The sequence below is a fragment of the Triticum dicoccoides genome, chromosome 5A (assembly GCF_002162155.2).
Source record: "Triticum dicoccoides isolate Atlit2015 ecotype Zavitan chromosome 5A, WEW_v2.0, whole genome shotgun sequence".
NCBI classification, from domain to species: Eukaryota; Viridiplantae; Streptophyta; class Magnoliopsida; order Poales; family Poaceae; genus Triticum; species Triticum dicoccoides.
In genome coordinates, this window is record NC_041388.1 from 24,526,801 (window position 1) to 24,552,490 (window position 25,690).

The following is a 25,690-nucleotide window of genomic DNA, read 5'->3' on the forward strand; positions in this document are numbered from 1 at the left end:
ATTACATGCTACTCCAGTGAATTAGTGATGATGAGCTATGTCCTATGGCTAGCTGCACATGGCGGGGGCGGCAGCGGCAGCAGCAAAGTGAGGAGAGAATGGAGGGACCTAACAGGCGCCATGATGCGTCGCTTCGACGGGACAGTTTTGATCCCTTAATAATTTCTCTGGCCTTCTTCCTTCTCCGGGGCCCCTCCTTCCCTTCCACCGGCCGCTGTGGCTCCTCTCTCCAACGACATGACTCTCAACCCAGACACATGCATCCATCCGCCTATTTAAGCTAGTAGATATCCACTGGTTTTACATACATTCATTGTTCATTATTGTCCTTTAGAGAAATTAATGGGGCAAGAGCACCATCATTCAATTTAGAATAATGGAGTTTTAGTTACAGGTGCACCTGTTTAAGGGGGCAGGCCCTGAACCATAAAAATGATCCAGATGGGGATTACTCCCACCTTATCATTGCTTCTGCTTGCATTTCCATCGCACCCAGAGTTTCTGTCCTCGTGTGTTAGCGCTGCCACCTCTCGGTAGATCATCCTCTTGTCGGTGAAAACGTAGTTGGTTGCGCTTCTTCCAATTTTTATTTATGTGGCTAGTCGCAACTCCCATCAACAATCAGTGGTGCTGAATGGCATTGCTTTGGGGGTACATGTTCCATTGCCAATAGTTAACTAGGTCCCCTGTCGCTCGGGTACATGCCGCAAAGTATCCCTTCAATGGCATGCACGTAAACTCCCTCATTGATGGGTTAGCATCTGTCATCAACTACTAGACAATGGAGGGGTAATATTCATTGATGGACGCACCCAATCGGTGGAATGTGATCGCCACCGATGGGCGGCCTATCATAGGTCACTCGTCCATGGCAACCCACAGAGTCCCTTAGAGGCAGTTCCACTGACAAACATTGAACTATCGTCCATCGGTGCAGGACCTTTCTAATGCCGGTTATCTTTCCTTACCTGTCAATGTGGCCCATGACCACGCCAGATGAAAAGATCCAGCACTGATGATTTCGAGGGGTACATGTTCCATTGCCAATAGTTAACTAGGTCCCCTGTCGCTTGGGTTCATGCCGCAAAGTATCCCTTCAATGGTGTGCACGTAAACTCCTTCATTGATGGGTTAGCGTATGTCGTCAACTACTAGATAGTGGAAGGGTAATATTCACTGACGGACGCACCCAATCGGTGGAATGCGATCGTCACCGACGGGCAGCCTATCAGAGGTCACTCGTCCATGGCAACCTACTGAGTCCCCTAGAGGCAGTTCTGCTAACAAATACTAAGCTATCGTCCATTGGTGCAAGACCTTTCCGATGCATGTTATCTTTCCTTACATGTCAATGTGGCCCATGACCATGCCCGATGAAAAGAGCCACCACTGATGGTTTGGAGGGGTACACATTTCATTGCCAATAGTTAACTAGGTCCCCTGTCGCTCGGGTACATGCCGCAGAGTATCCCTTCAATGGTGTGCATTTAATCTCCTCATTGATGGGTTAGCATCTATCGTCAACTACTAGACAGTGGAGGGGTAATATTCACTGACAGACACACCCAATCAATGCAATGCGCTCGCCACCGACGGGCGGCCTATTAGAGGTCACTCATCCATGGCAACCTACAAAGCCCCCTAGAGGCAGTTCCGCTGACAAACGTTGAACCGTCGTCCATCAGCGCAGGATCTTTCCGATGCCGGTTATCTTCCCTTACCTGTTAATGTGGCCCATGACCATGCTAGATGCAAAGAGCCATCACAGAAGGTTTGGAGGGGTACATGTTCAATTGCCAATAGTTAACTAGGTCCCATATCGCTCGAGTACATATCCAAAATATTCGTCCAATGGCGCTTAAACTCCTTCGCGGATGGGTTAGCATCCTTGTCAACTATTGGACACTGGAGGGTTAATATCCACTGATGGACGCATCCAACCGGTGGAATGTGATCGCTGCCGATGGGTGGGCAATCAGTTGTCACTCATCCGTGACAGCCAAGAGAGCCCCCTAGAAGCAGTTCCGCTAACAAACATTAAACTGTCGCCCAACGGGGTAGGACCTTTCCAATGCTGGTTATCTTTCCTTACCCGTCAATGTGGCCCAGGACCACGCTAAATGAAAAGAGCCACCACTGATGGGCCGCTTTGCTTTGCCCATGAGTGGTTATTCAAGCAGGGTGAAGGAACAAATGACTGAGCACTTCATGCATATATTTAACCATTCATTTCACCAACATATATATTCAAGTGTGTTACAGAACAAATTCATACATGTAGTTATAGCATCAATTCACAAAACAAAGTCTTGTTTTTTTGCGGGGAAAACAAAGTCTTATTTAATCACATAATAGCCGTTATTGATCAAAGCCAGAAAGTGTTAGGCAGGCGCCTTGGTCCACCTGGCCTGCCCACGATCAGCGCTTCCCCACCTCCCACGATTCCTGTATTCAGTTGGGGCCTCGTTCCCATATATGTAACCAGCATGTACTCTGTATGCGGCGAGCAAATCAATCAATTAAGTTTACATGGTATCGGATATCTCTCCCACGATCCTCTCCTAACCTCCAGTGCCATGACCAACCCCGGCGCCGGCAATCCCTCCCAACCGGCCGCCGGCGACCAAACCTCTCTGGCGACCTCCTCCACCACTACCCTCACCATCCCCTCTCTCTCCTTCAGCGACACTATCACCGATGTGACTCCCTTCATCCCCATTGTTCTTGATCTCCACAACAGGAACTACTACCACTGGCGCCACTTGTTCGAGATCCACCTCGGTCGCTGCTCGTTGCTGCACCACATCTCCGACGCCTCTCCTCCCAAGCCGCACAATCCTCGCTGGCTCAAAGACGATCTTGCCATCATCCAGTGGCTTTACACGCACATCTCCACCGAGCTATTCAACCTCGCCGTCAAGGACGGCGCCACTGCGCGTGACATCTGGACGGAGCTCCGGCGTCTCTTCCAGGACAACCGCGATCCCGCATCTCGGCCCTCAACGTCGAGCTCCGCACCATCACCCAGGGAGATCGTCCTGTTGGCGTCTTCTGTCAACAGATCAAGACGATTGGCGATGAACTCCGTGAACTCGGGGAAACCGTTGCTGATCGCTCTCTTCTTCACGCTCTCATGGGCGGGCTCAATGAACGGTTCGCTCAGCAGGCGTCGCTGATTCCTCTACTCCGCCCACTGCCATCCCTGTCCGAGGCCAGATCAATGCTGCAGCTCGAGGAACAGACCCAGGCGCGCAAGGTTGGCGCTCCGCGTCTCTTCCACACCGCCACTCATCTTGCTCCGTCGCCGCCAGCATCATCCTTGACGCCACCCGCCCCGCAGCCGCCTCCTAGATGGCGCCCAAGCCCCAACTATAAGGGTAAAAACCCGGTCTATCGACCGCCCAAACAGCACTCGTCGGCTTCCTCGTCATCCTCCGCGCCTCCACCGCCGACGCCTTCATCGGCGCCAACGTCACCAACGCCCGCGGCGCCTCCGGCTTCTTCACCATGGCAGCCTACCACCGATCCCTGGACGGGGCTCGTTCAGGCCTGGCAGATGCCCTGGACCGCGCCTTCCCCCTACGGTGCTCCACCTGCCTACAGTGGAACCTGGGCGCCCGACATGCGCCCCTCCATCGGCGCTCCTGGGCTCCTCGGCTCCCGGCCGCCGCCGCACGCGTACACGGCCTATGCTCCTCTGTACCAGTCTTCGGCACCTCCATCAGCACCACCTCCATACCTCTACGGCGCTCCTACAACAGGTTGGGACCTCGCTGGTCCATTGGCGTCGCCATCTGCATCTCTGCACCAGCCGGCGCCCCTGTTTCCACTACAGCACCACCAGCCTGGGATCAAGCTGCTCTCATCGCCGCCCTTAACTCACTTACCACCCAGCACATAGGTACGGAGTGGATTTTCAATTTCGGTGCATCTACGCATATGTCTGCATCTTCGAGTACGCTGTCATCCATTCACCCCTCTATTTTATTTCCTTCTATCATCATTGGTGATGGATCCACTGTCCCTGTTTCATGCGTTGGTACCACCTCTCTTTCCTCTTCCCGCTCACCACTTCTTCTACGCGAGGTTTTGGTCGCTCCTGCTTTAATTAAAAACCTAATCTCTGTTCGCTGTTTTACCATAGATAACCAAGTTTTTGTTGAGTTTGATCCCTTTGGATTGTCTGTGAAGGATCTCCACTGCAAGGCGGTGATAGCTCGGTTCAATAGCTCCGGCGATCTCTACACCATCAACGGCGCCTCTTCTCCATCACCTCAAGCCATGCACGCCTCGGTCACCTTATGGCATCGCCGGTTTGGTCATCCCACCGCCACCACAACCACCAAGCTTCTCCAAGAGTTTCAGCTTCCGCATGATCACGAGTCCCATGATGTCTCCCTATGTACAGCGTGTCAATTAGGCAAATATGTTCGGTTACCTTTTAGCACGTCAACCACTCACAGTACCTTTCCCTTTGAATTATTGCATTGTGACCTATGGACCTCGCCTATTCCTAGTGTGTCTGGTTTTAAGTACTACCTTGTAACCGTGGATGATTTTTCTCACTATATACGAACCTTTCCTGTTCGCTCTAAATCCGATGTTCATCCTCTTTTTGTACATTTTCAGCGCTACGTCTTCACTCACTTCTCCCTTTCCATTCGCTTTCTCCAGTGTGACAATGGTCGAGAGTTTGACAATGCTCGCAATCGAGAGTTCTTCTTGCAGCATGGCATCCTCCTACGTTGCTCCTGCCCATACACTTCCTCTCAAAACGGCAAAGCAGAGCGCTCTCTTCGCACTATCAATGACATTTTGCGCACACTCCTCATCCAGGCTTCCACGCCACCTAAGTTTTGGGTAGAAGCTCTACGTCACGCAATATACCTTCTCAATATTCGACCAACTCCCACCTGCCCAAAGTTCTCTCCATACGAATCATTATTTCTCGCCCCACCTTCCTATGATAGCCTTCGTATTTTTGCCCGTCTCTGTTTTCCAAACCTTAGCGCCACCACCCCTCACAAACTCTCCCCACGTTCCTTGCCAAGCGTTTTCCTCGGCTATTCTGATTCGCACAAAGGCTTTCGTTGCCTACACCTGGACACTGGTCGTGTTTTTGTTTCTCGCCATGTTACTTTTAACGAAACAGCCTTCCCATTTGCGTCCCACTCCCATCCAGATTTTTCCAACCCAATCAGTGCCAGCAAAAACGCCTCCAAGCCACTCAATGTGCATGGCCTGCATGGCCCTGTTCACGCAGTCTTTTCTCCAGGGCCCGCCTGTTGGGTAACGTAGCATAAATTCAAAATTTTCCTACGTGTCACCAAGATCTATCTATGGAGTCATCTAGCAATGAGGGAGGAGTGGATCTACATACTCTTGTAGATCGCGCGCGGAAGCGTTCAAGAGAACGGGGTTGATGGAGTCGTACTCGTCGTGATCCAAATCACCGATGATCCTAGCGCCGAACGGAGGGCACCTCCGCGTTCAACACACGTACGGAGCAGCGACGTCTCCTCCTTCTTGATCCAGCAAGGGGGAAGGAGAGGTTGATGGAGATCCAGCAGTACGACGGTGTGGTGGTGGAAGTAGCGGGATTCCAACAGGGCTTCGCCAAGCGCTGCGGGAGGAGGGAGATGTGTCATGGGAGGGAGAGGGAGGCGCCAGGGCTCAGGTATGGTTGCCCTCCCTTCCCCCCACTATATATAGGGCCAAGGGAGAGGGGGAGGGTGCAGCCTTGCCCCTTCCTCCAAGGAAGGGTGCGGCCAAGGGGGGGAGGAGTCCATCCTCCCCAAGGCACCTCGGAGGTGCCTTCCCCCTTTAGGACTCTCCCCTCCTCTTGTCCCTTTGGCGCATGGGCCTCTAGGGGCTGGTGCCCTTGTCCCATGTAGGCCAAGGCGCACCCCCTACAGCCCATGTGGCCCCCCGGGGCAGGTGGCCCCACCCGGTGGACCCCCGGGACCCTTCCGGTGGTCCCGGTACAATACCGGTGACCCCAAAACTTGTCCCGATGGCCGAAATAGCACTTCCTATATATAATTATTTACCTCCGGACCATTCCGGAACTCCTCGTGACGTCCGGGATCTCATCCGGGACTCCGAACAACTTTCGGGTTACCGCATACTAATATCTCTATAACCCTAGCGTCACCGAACCTTAAGTGTGTAGACCCTACGGGTTCGGGAGACATGCAGACATGACCGAGATGACTCTCGGGTCAATAACCAACAACGGGATCTAGATACCCATGTTGGCTCCCACATGTTCCACGATGATCTCATCGAATGAACCACGATGTCAAGGACTTAATCAATCCCGTATACAATTCCCTTTGTCTAGCGGTACGATACTTGCCCGAGATTCGATCATCGGTATCCCGATACCTTGTTCAATCTCGTTACCGGCAAGTCTCTTTACTCATTCCGTAACACATCATCCCGTGATCAACTCCTTGATCACATTGTGCACATTATGATGATGTCCTACCGAGTGGGCCCAGAGATACCTCTCCGTTTACACGGAGTGACAAATCCCAGTCTCGATTTGTGCCAACCCAACAGACACTTTCGGAGATACCCGTAGTGTACCTTTATAGCCGCCCAGTTACGTTGTGACGTTTGGCACACTCAAAGCACTCCTACGGTATCCGGGAGTTGCACAATCTCATGGTCTAAGGAAATGATACTTGACATTAGAAAAACTTTAGCATACGAACTACACGATCTAGTGCTATGCTTAGGATCTTGTCCATCACATCATTCTCCTAATGATGTGATCCCGTTATCAACGACATCCAATGTCCATGATCAGGAAACCGTAACCATCTATTGATCAACGAGCTAGTCAACTAGAGGCTTACTAGGGACATGGTGTTGTCTATGTATCCACACATGTATCTGAGTTTCCTATCAATACAATTCTAGCATGGATAATAAACGGTTATCATGAACAAGGAAATATAATAATAATCAATTTATTATTGCCTCTAGGGCATATTTCCAACAGTCTCCCACTTGCACTAGAGTCAATAATCTAGTTCACATCGATATGTGATTAACACTCAAGGTCACATCCCCATGTGACTAACACCCAAAGAGTTTACTAGAGTCAACAATCTAGTTCACATTACCATGTGATTAACACTCGATGAGTTCTGGGTTTGATCATGTTATGCTTGTGAGAGATGTTATAGTCAACGGGTCTGAATCTTTCAGATCCATATGTACTTCGCAAATCTCTATGTCATCATGTAGATGCAGCTACTATGCTATATTTTGAGCCATTTCAAATAACTGTTCTACTTTACGAATCCAGTTTACTACTCAGAATAATCTGGATTAGTGTCAAAGTTTGCATCGGCGTAACCCTTTACGACGAACTCTTTTACCACCTCCATAGTCGAGAAAATTCCTTAGTCCACTAGTTACTAAGGATAACTTTGACCGCTGTCCTGTGATCCATTCTTGGATCACTCTTGTACCCCTTGACTGACTCATGGCAAGGCACACTTCAGGTGCGGTACACAACATAGCATACTGTAGAGCCTACGTCTAAAGCATAGGGGACGACCTTCGTCCTTCCTCTTTCTTCTGCCGTGGTCGAGCTTTAAGTCTTAATTTCATACCTTACAACTCAGGCAAGAACTCCTTCTTTGACTGATCCATCTTGAACGCCTTCAAGATCATGTCAAGGTATGTGCTCATTTGAAAGTACCATTAAGCGTTTTGATCTATCCTTATAGATCTTGATGCTCAATGTTCAAGTAGCTTAATCCAGGCTTTCCATTGAAAAACACTTTCCAAATAACCCTATATGCTTTCCAGAAATTCTACATCATTTCTGATCCATAATATGTCAACAACATATTCTCATCAGAAATTCTATAGTGCTCCCACTCACTTATTTGGAAATATAAGTTTCTCATAAACTTTGTATAAACCCAAAATCTTTGATCATCATCAAAGCATACATTCCAACTCCGAGATTCTTACTCCAGTCCCTAGAAGGATTGCTGGAGCTTTGCATATTTATTAGCATCTTTCAGGATTGACAAAACCTTTCGGTTTGTATCACATACAACCTTTCCCCAAAAAAAAACGTCGAGGAAACAATGTCTTGACATCCTATCTGCAAGATTTCATAAATAATGCAGTAATCGCTAATATAATTCCAACAGACTCTTAGCATCGCTACGAGTGAGAAAGTCTCATCGTAGTCAACTCCTTGAACTTGTCAAAAAACATCTTAATGACAAGTCGAGCTTTCTTAATGGTGATACTTACCATCATTGTCCGTCTTCCTTTTAAAATCCATATGTACCTAACAGCCTTACGACCATCAAGTAGTTCTTCCAAAATCTACACTTTGTTTTCATATATGGATCCTCTCTCGAATTATATGGCCTCGAGCCATTTTGGAATCCGGGCCCACCATCGCTTCTCCATAGCTCGTAGGTTCATTGTTGTCTAGCAACATGACTTTCAAGACAGGATTACGTACCATTCTGAAGTAGTACGCATCCTTGTCATCCCACGAGGTTTGGTAGTGACTTGATCTGAAGTTTCATGATCACTATCATAAGCTTCCACTTCAATTGGTGTAGGTGCCACAGGAACAACTCCTGTGCCCTGCCACACACTAGTTGAAGAGACGGTTCAATAACCTCATCAAGTCTCCACCATCCTCCCACTCAATTCTTTCGAGAGAAACTTTTCCTCGAGAAAGGACCCGATTCTAGAAACAATCCCTTATTGCTTTCGGATCTGAGACAGGAGGTATACCCAACTGTTTTGGGTGTCCTATGAAGATGCATTTATCCGCTTTGGGTTCGAGCTTATCAGCCTGAAACTTTTCACATAAGCGTCGCAGCCCCAAACTTCTAAGAAATGACAGCTTAGGTTTCTCTAAACCATAGTTCATACGGTGTCATCTCATCGGAATTACGTGGTGCCCTATTTAAAGTGAATGTGGTTGTCTCTAATGCCTAACCCATAAACTATCATGGTAATTCGATAAGAGACATCATGGTATGCATCATATCCAATAGGGTGCAGTTATGATGTTCGGACACACCATCACACTATGGTGTTCCAGGCTGTATTAGTTGTGAAACAATTTCCACAATGTCTTAATTCTGTGCCAAACTCGTAATTCAGATATTCATCTCTATGATCATATCATAGATCTTTTATCCTCTTGTCACGACGATCTTTCAACTTCACCCTGAAATTACTTGAACCTTTCAATAATTCAGACTCGTGATTCATCAAGTAAATATACTCAACATCTACTCAAATCATCTGTGAAGTAAGAACATAACGATATCCACTACATGCCTCAGCACTCATTGGATTGCACACATCAAAATGTATTACTTCCAACAAGTTGCTTTCTAGTTCCATTTTACTGAAAACGAGGCTTTCAGTCATCTTGCCCATGTGGTATGATTTGCATGTCTCAAGTGATTCAAAATCAAGTGAGTCCAAACGATCCATCTGTATAGAGTTTCTTCATGCATATCTACCAGCAAACATGGTTCGCATGTCTCAATCCTTTCAAAAATGAGTGAGTCCAAAGATCCATCAACATGGAGCTTCTTCATGCGTTTTATACCGATATGACTTAAGTGGCAGTGCCACAAGTAGGTGGTACTATCGTTACTATCTTATATCTTTTGGCATGAACATGTGTATCACTATGATCGAGATTCAATGAACCATTCATTTTAGGTGCAAGACCATTGAAGGTATTATTCAAATAAACAGAGTAACCGTTATTCTCCTTAAATGAATAACCGTATTGCGATAGACATAATCCAATCATGTCTATGCTCAACGCAAACACCAATCTCGATGGTAGAGGGAGCGTGCGATGCTTGATCATATCAACATTGGAAACACTTCCAACACATATCGTCAGCTCACCTTTAGCTAGTCTCCGTTTATTCCGTAGCTTTTATTTCGAGTTACTAACACTTAGCAACCGAACCGGTATCTAATACCCTGGTGCTACTAGGAGTACTAGTAAAGTACACATCAACACAATGTATATCCAATATACTTCTATCGACCTTGCCAGCCTTCTCATCTACCAAGTATCTAGGGTAATTCTGCTCCAGTGGCTGTTCCCCTTATTACAGAAGCACTTAGTCTCGGGTTTGGGTTCAACCTTGGGTTTCTTCACTAGAGCAGCAGCTGAATTGCCGTTTCATGAAGTATCCCTTCGTGCCCTTGCCCTTCTTGAAACTAGTGGTTTCACCAACCATCAACAATTGATGCTCCTTCTTGATTTCTACTTTTGTGGTGTCAAACATCGCGAATATCTCAAGGATCATCATATATGTCCCTGATATATTATAGTTCATCACGAAGCTCTAGCAGCTTAGTGGTAATGACTTCGGAGAAACATCACTTTCTCATCTGGAAGATCAACGCCCACTCAATTCAAATGATTGTTGTACTCAGACAATCTGAGCACAAGTTCAACAATTGAGCTTTTCTCCCTTAGTTTGCAGGCTAAGAAAATCGTCAGAGGTGAAATCCCAATTTCAGCCCTCGAAACATCTCATATGTTTCGCGACGTTTCAAAACGTCTTCGGTGCCTCAACTCTAAGCCGTTTAACTGAACTATCACGTAGTTATCAAAATGTGTATGTCAGATGTTTGCAACATCCATAGACAACGTTCGAGGTTCAGCACACTGAGCGGTGCATTAAGGACATAAGCCTTCTATGAAGCAATGAGGACAATCCTCAGTTTACGGACCTAGTCCGCATAATTGCTACTACCAACTTTCAACTAAATTTTCTCTAGGAACATATCTAAACAGTAGAACTAAAGCGCGAGCTACGACATAATTTGCGAAGATCTTTTGACTACGTTCAGGATAATTAAGTTCATCTTATGAACTCCCACTCAGATATACATCCCTCTAGTCATCTAAGTGATTACATGATCCGAGTCAACTAGGCCGTGTCCGATCATCACGTGAGACGGACTAGTCAACATCGGTGAACATCTTCATGTTGATCGTATCTTCTATACGACTCATGCTCGACCTTTCGGTCTCTTGTGTTCCGAGGCCATGTCTGTACATGCTAGGCTCGTCAGGTCAACCTAAGTGTTTCGCGTGTGTAAATCTGTCTTACACCCGTTGTATGTGAACGTAAGAATCTATCACACCTGATCATCACGTGGTGCTTCGAAACGACGAACTTTCGCAACGGTGCACAGTTAGGGGGAACACTTACTTGAAATTTTAATGAGGGATCATCTTATTTACTACCGTCGTTCTAAGCAAATAAGATGTATAAACATGATAAACATCACATGCAATCAAATAGTGACATGATATGGCCAATATCATATTGCTCATTTTGATCTTCATCTTCGGGGCTCCATGATTATCATCGTCACCGGCATGACACCATGATCTCCATCATCATGATCTCCATCATCGTGTCTCCATGAAGTTGCCTCGCCAACTATTACTTCTACTACTACAGCTAACGGTTAGCAATAAAGTAAAGTAATTACATGACGTTTATGTTGACACGCAGGTCATAAATAAATTAAGACAACTCCTATGGCTCCTGCCGGTTGTCATACTCATCGACATGCAAATTGTGATTCCTATTACAAGAACATGATCAATCTCATACATCACATATATCATTCATCACATCCTTTTGGCCATATCACATCACATAGCATACCCTGCAAAAATAAGTTAGACGTCCTCTAATTGTTGTTTGCATGTTTTACGTGGCTGCTATGGGTTTCTAGCAAGAAAGTTTCTTACCTACGCAAGAACCACAACGTGATATGCCAATTGCTATTTACCCTTCATAAGGACCCTTTTCATCGAATCCGATCCGACTAAAGTGGGAGAGACAGACACCCGCTAGCCACCTTATGCAACTAGTACATGTCAGTCGGTGGAACCAGTCTCACGTAAGAGTACGTGTAAGGTCGGTCCGGACCGCTTCATCCCACAATGCCACCGAATCAAGATTGGACAAGTAACGGTAAGCATATTGAACAAAATCAACGCCCACAACTACTTTGTGTTCTACTCGTGCATCGAAACTACGCATAGACCTAGCTCTGATACCACTGTTGGGTAACGTAGCATAAATTCAAAAATTTTCTACGTGTCACCAAGATCTATCTATGGAGTCATCTAGCAACGAGGGAGGAGTGGATCTACATGCCCTTGTAGATCACACGCGGAAGCGTTCAAGAGAACGGGGTTGATGGAGTCGTACTCGTCGTGATCCAAATCACCGATTATCCTAGCGCCGAACGGACGGCACCTTCGTGTTCAACACACGTACGGAGCAGCGACGTCTCCTCCTTCTTGATCCAGCAATGGGGAAGGAGAGGTTGATGGAGATCCAGCAGCACGACGGTGTGGTGGTGGAAGTAGCGGGATTCCAACAGGGCTTCACCAAGCGCTGCGGGAGGAGGGAGATGTGTCATGGGAGGGAGAGGGAGGCGCCAGGGCTCAGGTATGGTTGCCCTCCCTTCCCCCCACTATATATAGGGCCAAGGGAGAGGGGGAGGGCGCAGCCTTGCCCCTTCCTCCAAGGAAGGGTGCGGCCAAGGGGGGGAGGAGTCCATCCTCCCCAAGGCACCTCGGAGGTGCCTTCCCCCTTTAGGACTCTCCCCTCTTCTTGTCCCTTTGGCGCATGGGCCTCTAGGGGCTGGTGCCCTTGGCCCATGTAGGCCAAGGCGCACCCCCTACAGCCCATGTGGCCCCCGGGGCAGGTGGCCCCACCCGGTGGACCCCCGGAACCTTTTCGGTGGTCCCGGTACAATACAGGTGACCCCGAAACTTGTCCCGATGGCCGAAATAGCACTTCCTATATAAAATTCTTTACCTCCGGACCATTCCGGAACTCCTCGTGACGTCCGGGATCTCATCCGGGACTCCGAACAACTTTCGGGTTACCGCATACTAATATCTCTATAACCCTAGCGTCACCGAACCTTAAGTGTGTAGACCCTACGGGTTCGGGAGACATGCAGACATGACCGAGATGACTCTCCGGTCAATAACCAACAGCGGGATCTGGATACCCATGTTGGCTCCCATATGTTCCACGATGATTTAATCGGATGAACCACGATGTCAAGGACTTAATCAATTCCGTATACAATTCCCTTTGTCTAGCGGTGCGATACTTGCCCGAGATTCGATCGTCGGTATTCCGATACCTTGTTCAATCTCGTTACCGGCAAGTCTCTTTACTCGTTCCGTAACACATCATCCCGTGATCAACTCCTTGATCACATTGTGCACATTATGATGATGTCCTACCGAGTGGGCCCAGAGATACCTCTCCGTTTACACGGAGTGACAAATCCCAGTCTCGATTTGTGCCAACCCAACAGACACTTTCGGAGATACCCGTAGTGTACCTTTATAGCCGCCCAGTTACGTTGTGACGTTTGGCACACTCAAAGCACTCCTACGGTATCCGGGAGTTGCACAATCTCATGGTCTAAGGAAATGATACTTGACATTAGAAAAACTTTAGCATACGAACTACACGATCTAGTGCTATGCTTAGGATTGGATCTTGTCCATCACATCATTCTCCTAATGATGTGATCCCGTTATCAACGACATCCAATGTCCATGATCAGGAAACCGTAACCATCTATTGATCAACGAGCTAGTCAACTAGAGGCTTACTAGGGACATGGTGTTGTCTATGTATCCACACATGTATCTGAGTTTCCTATCAATACAATTCTAGCATGGATAATAAACGATTATCATGAACAAGGAAATATAATAATAATCAATTTATTATTGCCTCTAGGGCATATTTCCAACACCGCCACTGCATCCCCACGCCCAGCTACCGACGAACCCGTGTGGCCGACAGCATCCCCGGGATCCACCCAGCCTCCCTCCACCGACTGCGCTGCCCCATATCCAAACACAGATTCTCCAGGGCCCACCACCACCACACATGCTGCCTCATCTGTTCCGCCCTCCCCAGGTTTTGCTGCCCCCAATCCCCACACCGATTCTCTAGGGCCCACCACCACACCCATGCATCCTTCGCATGCAACTTCATCCCCTTCCCATGCTTCGCCTCCTTCCCCGTCCAGACAGCCTACACCGCTATCATCTACCCCTCTTTCTTCTTCTCCACAACCACGTCCATTACCACCTGCTGCCATTCCCGTTCCTATTCCCACCAATGCGCATACCATGCGTACTCGCAGCAAGGCAGGGTTCGGTCAACCTTCCAAACGCCTCAACCTCACTGCGTCCCCTACTTCTCTCTCTCCCATACCTAACTCCTACAAAGCTGCTCTTCTCGATCCTAACTGGTTCAACACCATGCGCGAGGAATATGATGCTCTTCTCCTGAACAATACCTGGTCTCTCGTCCCTCATCTCGTTGGTGCTAATGTTGTTTCCGGCAAATGGGTTTTTCGGCACAAGTTCAACTCACACGGCTCTCTTTCTCGCTACAAAGCTCGTTGGGTATGTCGTGGTGATTCCCAACAGGCCGGTGTTGATTTCGACAAGACTTTCTCTCCTGTAGTTAAGCCAAGCACGATTCGCGTTGTTCTCAGCCTTGCTGTTTCCTCCTCATGGCCCATTCATCAGTTAGATGTGAAGAATGCCTTTCTACATGGATCTCTCACTGAAACAATTTTCTGCCAGCAACCCCTCGGATTCGTTAATCCGTCTCTTCCCGATCACGTATGCCACCTGCAGAAATCCCTATATGGTATAAAACAGGCGCCCCACGCTTGGTTTCAACGATTCGCCACGTTCTTGCACACCATTGGTTTCCTTCCTTCTCGTTCTGACTCCTCTCTCTTCATTCTCAAAACACCCAACCACATTGCTTATTTTCTTTTATATGTTGATGACATTGTCCTCACTGCCTCCTCTGATGCTTTTTTACACCACATTATTCGCTCACTACGCCACGAGTTCAACATGACAGACCTTGGATCTCTCCATCATTTGCTTGGCATTGCCGTATCTAGATCTTCCTCCGGTCTCTTTCTTTCTCAGCGTCAGTATGCACTAGATCTTCTCTCTAAGGCCGGCATGTCTGACTGTCATCCCTCCCGCACTCCCGCTGAAACTGGCTGTAAACTTTCTTCTGATGGCGAACCTTTCTCCGATCCTACTCTCTATCGCAGCCTCACAGGAGCTCTTCAATACATGACTCTCACTCGCCCTGAACTCACCTATGCCATTCAACAAGCCTGTCTACATATGCATGACCCACGTGTTCCTCACTACAATCATGTCAAACGCATTCTGCGCTACCTCAAAGGGACTCTTGACCACGGTCTCTCTATCACACCTTCCGCTCCAACTTCTCTCACAACGTACTCCGATGCCGACTGGGCTGGATGTCCAGATACTCGTAGGTCTACCTCTGATTATTGTGTGTACTTGGGTGATAACTTGATTTCATGGTCTTCGAAGAGACAGCTCACTGTTTCCAGGTCATCCGCTGAAGCCGAGTACCGCTCTGTCGCACACGCTGTTGCCGAAACTGTATGGCTTCGTCAACTACTCAGCGAGCTGCACCGACCTCTTCAACAAGCTACACTCGTCTACTGTGATAATATTTCTGCCGTGTACATGTCTTGTAATCCTGTGCAACACCGTAGAACTAAGCATATAGAGATAGACATCCACTTTGTTAGGGAGAAGGTACCTCTCGGCGATGTTCGTGTCATGCACGTTCCTACAAGTGCTCAATTCGCCGACATCTTCACCAAGAGACTACCGACAGCAGCCTTCATCGACATACGCTCCAGCCTCAACGTCGTCGAACCTGCCGTTGACACCGAGGGGGGGGGGGGGTGTTAGGCAGGCGCCTTGGTCCACCTGGCCTGCCCACGATCAGCGCTTCCCCACCTCCCACGATTCCTGTATTCAGTTGGGGCCTCGTTCCCATATATGTAACCAGCCTGTACTCTGTATGCGGTGAGCAAAACAATTAATCAAGTTTACAGAAAGGACACCGGTGTGGATTTCTAGGACATGGGTCTACGTGCACATGATTCACCATTTTTTTTAAAACAATAATAAAATAAATCAAAAGATTTTGAAATTTTTGCGACAGGCATAATCTCATGTTTAAAGTTTCGGGACAAATGAGTTGTCTCATACCCTGAGTGAAGAAAACAAAATTGCAGCTACAAAAGCAGTGAATAGTAGCTTTTATATAGCATTGATTCTCTTTCTTTTTCTCTCGGAATAGGGAATTTTGTCCCGAAATGAACATGAGTATTATGGTGGTACTAACCACGCTTTCCCGAAAACAAACCCTGGCCAATAGTATGTATAACACAGAGTATAGTACTTGGTGGGTCACCTGATATAAACGAGTAGTCGAGCACAGTGGTACATACACATCGATTTTGATGATGATGATCGATGGCGATGGCGAGGTGTGGACTACGTAGCTAGGGAGCACACACTGATCATCTGAACCTAAGTGGCGACCTGATTGGCCATACGACAGACCCAGACCCTCTAGCCTGCCTGTACTTGCCACCTTGATGAGTTGTTGTGCTTTAATTTATTTATTTTGAATACGGTATAGACTCAGATGCACATATATATACACACATACACTCATTTCTACGAACACACCCATACACAACTTACCGTTATGAGCATATCCGAGAAACTGGGCCGACACATCATTTTAAGATTGACGAAGTTGCCACAAACACCTTTGTAGTCGATGAAAACGTCCCCTTCAACTGGATGCATATCGGCAGAAGGCCTCGAATAAATCAAGAGAAATGGAGCACCAATGTCAAGTTTAGAACTTGAACACCAATAAACTGAGAATACCTATTATACTTTAGTTTGTCCTAATCTTGATTCATATTGAAACAACACAACAACAACAAAGCCTTTAGTCCCAAACAAGTTGGGGTAGGCTAGAGATGAAACCCATAAGATCTCGCAACCAACTCATGGCTCTGGCACATGGATAGCAAGCTTCCACGCACCCCTGTCCATAGCTAGCTCTTTGTCGATACTCCAATCTTTCAGTCTCTCTTAACGGACTCCTCCCATGTCAAAATCGGTCGACCCCGCCCTCTCTTGACATTCTCCGCACGCTTTAGCCGTCCGCTATGCACTGGATTGATTCGTATTGAAAAAAAAATTTATAAAGTACTCCCTCTGCAGATAAATATAAGACGTCTTAGGTCACTACTAGTGTCTTATTTATTTACAGAGGAAGTACTTATTTGTAAGTCTGCCCTCATGGATAAGTGCCAACATCCAAGCTGCCACTCGTACGCTTAGCTCTAGCCTTCCTCACGCCGTTGATCTTGCGTCGTCCTCGGTCGTTGGCTCCCTCGCCGGCATGCCACCATTCACTGGATACGCCGGTACAAACGGCACGTCATGACCAAAAGCGTCGAAAGAGCCGGTGTGTGTCCCCCCATACTTCCGTAACTCGTGACACACGTGGGCGTGTATGCTCCAACACCAAATAAGCCACGAACCAACCTATGGTTGGATGGTTAGAGTAACTGTGGTATCCCAGCCCAACAGGATTCAAATCCTGGTGCTTGCATTTATTTCTGGATTTATTTCAGGATTTCCGGCGATGCGCATTTAGTGGGAGAAAATGTTCCCATCGACGACGAGGCTTCTACGGTGACTTCGTAAATCTCAAGATGATATGTCGGTTCAGTCTTTCAGGGATGCTCATAAGGGTAGGGTATGCGTGTGTGCGCTCATATGAGTGAGTGTATGCGCGTGTATATGAACGTTTGTGTTTGTACTGATGTTAAAAAAAACACCAAACAAGCCAAACGTACACGCACCGGTGCCCCACTCTAGCGTATATAAATTTTCTCTAGATAAGCCATATGAAGCCTTTTTTTGCGGGGAAGCCATATGAGGCCTTTTACAATGCAAAATGCTTAGAGAAATAAACTAATGTTTTTTAAGCATCGATGCTTACTTGTATTCCCTTCGTCCGGAAATACTTGTTCTAAAAATAGATAAAATGGATGTATCTATAACTAAAATAAGTTTAGATACAATCATTTCTAAGACAAATATTTCCGGACGGAGGGAGTAGAAGATAGATGCTTTAAGGCACCTCTTGTGTAGAAATAAGCATTGATACTTACTAAAAACTTAGTTTATACACCTCTCGATAAGCATATATGTGCTTTCCACAACTGTGCTTTCCTAAAAGTGAAAGCACTGATGTGATTCACGATGAAGCACAGTTTGCTTCCGCGTGAAGCACAATTTTACTTCTCGAAAAGTGAAAAACATAGGTCTACTTCCTAAAAACATGAAAAGCACAATTGTGGTTTCCAGATTCTTGTTTTTTTAGTTTTCATTTTTTTTTCATGTTTCCATTTTTCTGTCTTTTTTTCAATTTCTAGTTTTTACAGTTTGTTTAGGGGGCAAAGATCGTCCAAACCCATTAATATGGGGTCTAGTTTCGTCGTTGTCGACGCGAGAAACACAACAAAGAAGATGGTTCATGATTTGGATGCATAATTCAAGAGATAAACATTTTGAAAAATGAATATGTGAAAACAGCGCAAAACTGCCAGGTTGGGATAGGTGTCACATATGCAATGTGCCACTTATCATCACTATAAAAAAATGAGAGTGATATTGCAAGGGATTCCCTCTAGTGATTTGGGCGATACTTGCACATCAACGCCTGCGAGCACCTTTGGAGCGCTTGCTCGCGTTCACGCCGGGTGTGCCTGCACATTATGGCATTTGAGAGCTAGCACTTTCTTTTAGGGACATCCAATCGCTAGGTAGCTCTTTTATTTAGGGCATTTGATCGATGGTGCACACTTCATATGGTTTCCCAACCTTTTTGTAGCTTTTTTAGTTTTCTTCTTGTTACATAAAATTTCAAAATATTCTAAAATGTATATGTTGAAAAATATTTTTATTTGCTAATTCTATAAGATGTTCATCGTGTATTAAGGAAATAAAATGCTCATTGGTCTTTAAAAATATTCATCAGGTATCTAACAAATTGTAAATGTGCTTTTAATAAAAAATGCACAGTTTAATTAAAAAGGTCAAATTGTTTAAAAATATTTTCGATATATTTCTAAAAACACGTACTCAGAAATATATTCCCTTTAACAAGATAAAGCAACTCGGATACTCAATAAAATGTTCATGTTTTTTTTTAAACTCACTATTTTCTTGTAATTAAAGAAAATAGTTCATTTACGTTTAGAAACATGTTATTGTAGTTGAAATAAAATGTTCCCATGTCTTAAGTATTTGTTCATGTACCTCTAAAAAATTATTTTATTTCAGACAAAAAATAAAACTAAATAAATGACATTGAAATGTAGAGGAAAAAAAGGAAAATAAAGGATAATATGATGAAAACGTTAAAAGTAAATAAAAATAGGAATAGTAGTGGGGAAAAGGGAATAAACAATAAAAAAGTAAGGGAAAGAAATCAAGTAACAAAATTAGAAAAACAAAAAGGGGAGAAAAGGGGAAAACATGCCAAAACCTCCCTAAAAAGCCTACACTAATATATACAATGATAGCACTCTCAAAACACAATATTGGAGAAAATTTCCCTTTACCACAATCAGGGAAGGTTTGCTGGACGCGGGTGTGATATACGAGTCGTATGCAAGAGTTAGCAATTGCACCCACAATTTATTTTAAAAATACTTGATGAACAACTTTTTAATACACCATAAAAGAAATTAAATAGATGATGAAACTTTAGTAAATATACGCTGAATAATTTTCTAATACACAAGAAACATGTTTTGAATAAACAATATTTTTTCCCCAAAAACATGTTGGGCATTTTTTAAATTCATGACGAAGTACTTTCTAATAAGTGATGAACACACACAATAAACATGGTTTTGAGATAGATGATTATAAAATTAATGTGCGATGAACATTCTTAAAATACTCAGGAAAACTGTTTCTAAGGATATATGGCTTACTCTGAAATTGTATTACAAATTATTTCTCTAAATTTTTTTTGTAATATTTCGAAATATCTCTACAAAAGGAGAAAATGTAACTCACAATAAAATAAAAATAATAAAAATTGAAGAAAAAGTAAAATGAGAAAAAAAAAGAAAAATAACAGAAAAACAAATTTAAAAGAAATAAAAAATTGGAAAATAAATAACAGGTACAAAACAAAACTGCCATATTAGAGTCATGTTTGTTTGGGCATTTGTATCTAGTTTTGCAGCTTTTCCACTTTAAGAAAAAAAGTCACAAAAGCTCCTAAATAGTGCCTTTTTCCTTCGGCTTGTGGCTTATGACAATATTATTATATGATAGTATAAGCCAAAAGCCGAATAAGAAAAAGCACCGGGTTAGAAGCTTTTTTGTCAACATGAAAAAATCTACAAAAACATAAGCAAAAGGCCAAACAAACAAGACCAGGACCGGTCAGATGCCTAGGTGAAAGACCAAGCATACTACTGTGAGCAGTTAGGGGCAAAGCGAAAAGATTGGTTTCCAGACCGGAAAACTCTATTTGACGCTCCGTGCGTCACCCTATTTGACGCTCTGTGAGCAAATAGTCGACAGATCGAACAGTGGCGCAATCAACTGGACAGGCCCATCTACAGCTGTAGATACGTGGCGCGATCAACTCGGCCGGGCCATTTCCCGCTGTAGGTAGTTCCGATTTCGGGAACTTTCTAGAAGTTTGCCAGCCGGTTTTATCGGTTTTAGAACCTTCTAAAAGGTTCCTTAAGCGGATTTTTTATTTTCCTTTTTTTTCGGTTCCTTAAGCGGGTTTTTTATTTTCCTTTTTTTGTTTAGGTTTATTATATCTGTATTAGTTTTTATTTTTTTGCCTTCTTTATTTTAAAATAAGTTTGAAAATTTCAAATATGTTTCTAAATTGTTCGGACTTCCAGAAAACTTTTCCCAAAATTGTTCTCATTTTTTCGAAAATGTTCGAATATTCAAAAAATGTTCGCGATTTACAAAAAGTATTCGAGAATTGAGAAAGTGTTTCCATTTTCATTTTTTCACAAATTTTAAATATTTGTATTTTCATAAAATGTTTGCACTTTTAATAAAATTGCTTGCTTTTTCAGAAAATTCTTTTTGCAGAATATTTGTTCATAGACTAACAAAATGTTTGTTTTTTCGAATTTTGCTCACATACTCAAAATATGTTCATGTTTTCTATTTTTGTTCGGAGTTTAAAAAAATGTTCGTGTTTCCTGTTTCATTGACAATTTCTTAAAATATTTCCATATTTTCAGAAAAAATACAAAATGTAAGAATGTTCAAATTTCTAAAATTTTGTTTGATTTTTTCTTGCACATGTCGCTTTTCAAAAAGTATTTACTTCCTCCAAAAAATCGTGTTTGAATTTTCAGCAGACGTTGGATCTAATAATTTTGCGTTATTAAAACCCCGAGCTAGACGTTGAGCTACTAATCTCTTTACTGCGCTGATTATCAGCCCGCACATAGTATGCACGGTCTTGTGTTCGAACCCGAGACGGTGCATTAATTTTTGGATTTTGCGCGTGCACTCCTGCTGCTGGGCCGGCCCAGTTCGTTGCCTCTGTCTGTGTCGAGGGCTTTTTTTAGAAGGATAGCTAGGTTTTTATTGCATGGTTAAAATGTTTACAGGGATAATATCAGCATCATGAGGATGCCCAGAGGAAGAGTGACACCATACCTAGCTAACCTATGAGCTTCAAAGTTTGAAGATCTAGGCTCAAAGATAAAATTACAAGCCGTGAAAACTCTCGAAGTTTCAGTCACCTCTCTAATAATACTCCCATAATTACCTCCCACTCCTTGCTTGATATGTGAGATGACCTGCTTGCAATCTGAAGCCACCTGAATATGTTGCAGACTGAAGCCATCTTCCTTCAAACTTGGATACCAAGCAGCTACCTCATCCGGGTGTAGCTCTGGTACCCATGCCTTAGCACGGCTCAAGGCCGTCACGGCACCGGCTCTTGCACATGACCATTTGATCTCTTGAATCCTTGCAGGCAGAATTGCCAATTTTTTCAAGACATCGCTCAACAGATTGGGTCCTTGATTTGTTGGTGAAATTGTGGCTAGCGTGCATTGAGCTCCAGTATACAGCTGTTCAACAAGTGTATATACGGATTTCAGCTTCACCAGCGTATCTTGACTAAGATTGATGCTCCTTGGACCTATATAACAATTATGGAATAGTCAGTGGCGGTTTATAATATCAAACGAAGAGATTCAAGTTGAATGCTGGTAAGGCGACTCACCAAAGATAGTAGAAACCATCTGGGATACACGGTAAACCGGTAAGCTCAGTGGTCACCTCTTGAAGAGCCGCTTCAGATTTCTCAGCCCGCTGCGTCAAAGCAGTCTTTTCCTCAGTGCAGGCATTTCTTTTAGCCTCAAAACTAGTTTTCAGTTTTTCCGTTTTAGCCACGCTAAATTGGAATTTTGAATCCGCTTTCTGGGTTTCAGATTCTTGATTCTTCAGTCGGGTCTTTGCATCAGCCAATTGTGATTGAAGTTCAGTCGTGGCGTCCTGTAAAACACAGAGTTACAAACACATTTATATCCGGGTTACAGGAATGTAAGTCCCAAGTAGTTTGAAAGCAACAACACTTGGCTTGGGGGCTAATGCCTACCGAAGAGTTCTTCCTACAACGGCTTATATGACTAAGTCTCAAGCACTTTTGCAAGCAACAATACTTAGCACTTGGGGGCTAATGCATATTTGCTCATTTTTCATTAGTACTCTATGATGATCCGGCAGTGCCGCAGACAACCACAGCCGGTTCATGGGGGCTACATGAGTAAGTTCTGATCTTTAAATAATAATGAGTAATGGTTCATTCATGCTGATTAAGTCGGCCCTTGGGGGCTACGGAGGTAATGTTGATCATTAAAACCCGGCTTAAGTGAAAGACGACTTTTTCCCCTCAAAGATGCTTTATACTCATTACTATTCTAAAGTCTACAACGTATTCAATTCTATTATACAAAGTAGACTTGGGGGCTGACAGGATATGCATATTGTACTTAAGCCGAAATTCATACCTCATATTTTTGATGCATCTGCTTCACCATATCGATTTCAAGATCGCGGCTGTATTTACTTGGTTGAGGTAGCCAGAGAGTACTTCACTACTTCTCAATTGAGAATAGTGGGCGACATCAAATCTCACTTTCCGCTTTTCAATAAACTCCTGTTTAGCGGAGTGTTTGGCCAAGATAGTTGGATTTCCTGGTTCTATAAATCTGGTGCCAGTAATTATAACATCGTCGGTATGTGTCTCCGACGGTTTAAGTGGGCTTGATGATTCAGTACTCAAAGGATTGAGTTTTGTCTGGTCAAAGGAAAGGTCAGGAATCCCTGGTGGGGCTTCATGGGCAGGTTCTTCTGGTTGTTTTTCAGAAACGTCTGATGCTGGGACTTGCTGCTCCAGTTCAGGGACTTTAGGATCTTCAGCCGGCTTGGTCACCTTTGCCTTCTTGTTAGGATTTGCTTTTCCACTGCACGGTTCATGAGAGATCAGTACAAGTATAAGAGCATAAGGAGATAGAAAACAAAAGAGGTGTTACCCAGGGGCAGTCTTGAAATATGGTAGCTGGGTTTGAGATGAATCGCCGGAGGAAGAGCGAGAAACCTCCTGATAGTTTGAATCGGAAGGAGTAAGTAGCTGACGAATGAGACCCGCCAAGGGGTAAAAAGAGTTAAGTTTGGAAAGACCTCGTTTTGCCGTTTTTGTGGAGCTGGAGTATTTGATAAGCCAGACGATAACTCTTCACCTCCGCTGGTCCGAGTTTGTCATCGACTCTTGTGCTGCTATTGCTTCAAAAGAAAGTGAAGATCGAAATGAGCTAAGGGGTGCGAAAAGCTTACTTTCCGGGTTACCCGTCGAATTTTCTGTCTTGGCAAAGGCTCTGAGTCAGATGAAATAATAGTTACCTCTTCTTCAGCTGCTTGGCTGGCCCCCGTGTCATCCTGAGCATAATCAGTGTCAATAAGGTAATTGAAAAAGGAGCCAAGGGAGTCAAGGGCTACCTCCGACTCAGAGCTGTCATCCAGTTCGAACATGCTGGAGGCGCTGGATTTCTTCTTATTTTTCTTAGTGGTTTTCTTGGCGGCTTTCTTGGCAGCCCTGGCCTTCTTGGCAGCTTCATGGTCGTATTTCTTCTTCCAAAAATTAGAGTCAGCCTGTGAAAAAGTCATCAAAGTTGAGTTAATAAAGCAGGAGACTCACATCCGGTGGCGGGTTAAGTTTGCAGAAATGGTTTAGACCCACTTTGCTGCAATCTTCCGGATCTTCATTCAGAAGGGACTTGGTCATTCCGTTGATTGCCTTGTCAGTTAAGCACACAGAGCTGTGGCGCAGCGGATTCTTTATACCACCAGTGTAAGTACACATTAAGTCGGGCCAGCGTCTCAAGGGTATTATTCGCCAAGAAACCCAGCACCGAACCAAATCAATGCCAATTAACCCATTTCCTAGCAGAGCTTTAACCTTTGCAATGGCGGGAGCAAGCTTCGCACGTTCAGCAGTGGTAAGCTTTTCAGGAAGATGATGCTTTGGGTCCAGGCGCTCGACACGATAACCCGACAATGGATTCTCGTCAGCCGGAGAGGTATCTTTGCAGTAAAACCATGTCTGGTTCCAATCGTTGGGATGACTCGGCAAGTAAGCATAGGGGAATATAGCATCTCTTCTTCATTGAATTGAGATTGCGCCAAGTTCCAAACTGGGTCAGTTCGTGAACTCGTTTTGGCGGTTCAAATAAAAATATTCTCTGAAAAGTTCAACATTGGGCTCCTCTTGAAGGTATACTTCGTAGAAGACTTGAAAGTTGCATATGTTTGACACGGAATTGGGTCCGATGTCTTGTGGATGGAGTTGAAAGAAGTGCAGAACATCTTGGAAAATTTAGAGTCGGGCGGTGAGAAGCCCCGGTTCATGTGGTCAGTGAAAACAATGACCTCATCATTGATGACCCACAAGTATAGGGGATCTATCACAGTCCTTTTGATAAGTAAGAGTGTCGAACCCAACGAGGAGCAGAAGGAAATGATAAGCAGTTTTCAGTAAGGTATTCTCTGCAAGCACTTAAATTATCAGTAACAGATAGTTTTGTGATAAGGTAATTTGTAACGGGTAACAACTAATAAAAGTAAATAAGGTGCAACAAGATGGCCCAATACTTTTTGTAGCAAAGGATAAGGCTGGACAAACTCTTATATAAAGGAAAGCGCTCCCGAGGACACATGGGAATTATCGTCAAGCTAGTTTTCATCATGTTCATATGATTCGTGTTCGGTACTTTGATAATTTGATATGTGGGTAGATCGGTGTTTGGGTACTGCCCTTACATGGACAAGCATCCCACTTATGACTAACCCCTCTTGCAAGCATCCACAACTACAAAATAAGTATTAAGGTAAACCTAACCATAGCATGAAACATATGGATCCAAATCAGCCCCTTACGAAGCAACGCATAAACTAGGGTTTAAGCCTCTGTCACTCTAGCAACCCATCATTTACTTATTACTTCCCAATGCCTTCCCCTAGGCCCAAATAATGGTGAAGTGTCATGTAGTCGACATTCACATGACACCACTAGAGGAGAGACAACATACATCTCATCAAAATATCGAACGAATACCAAATTCACATGACTAC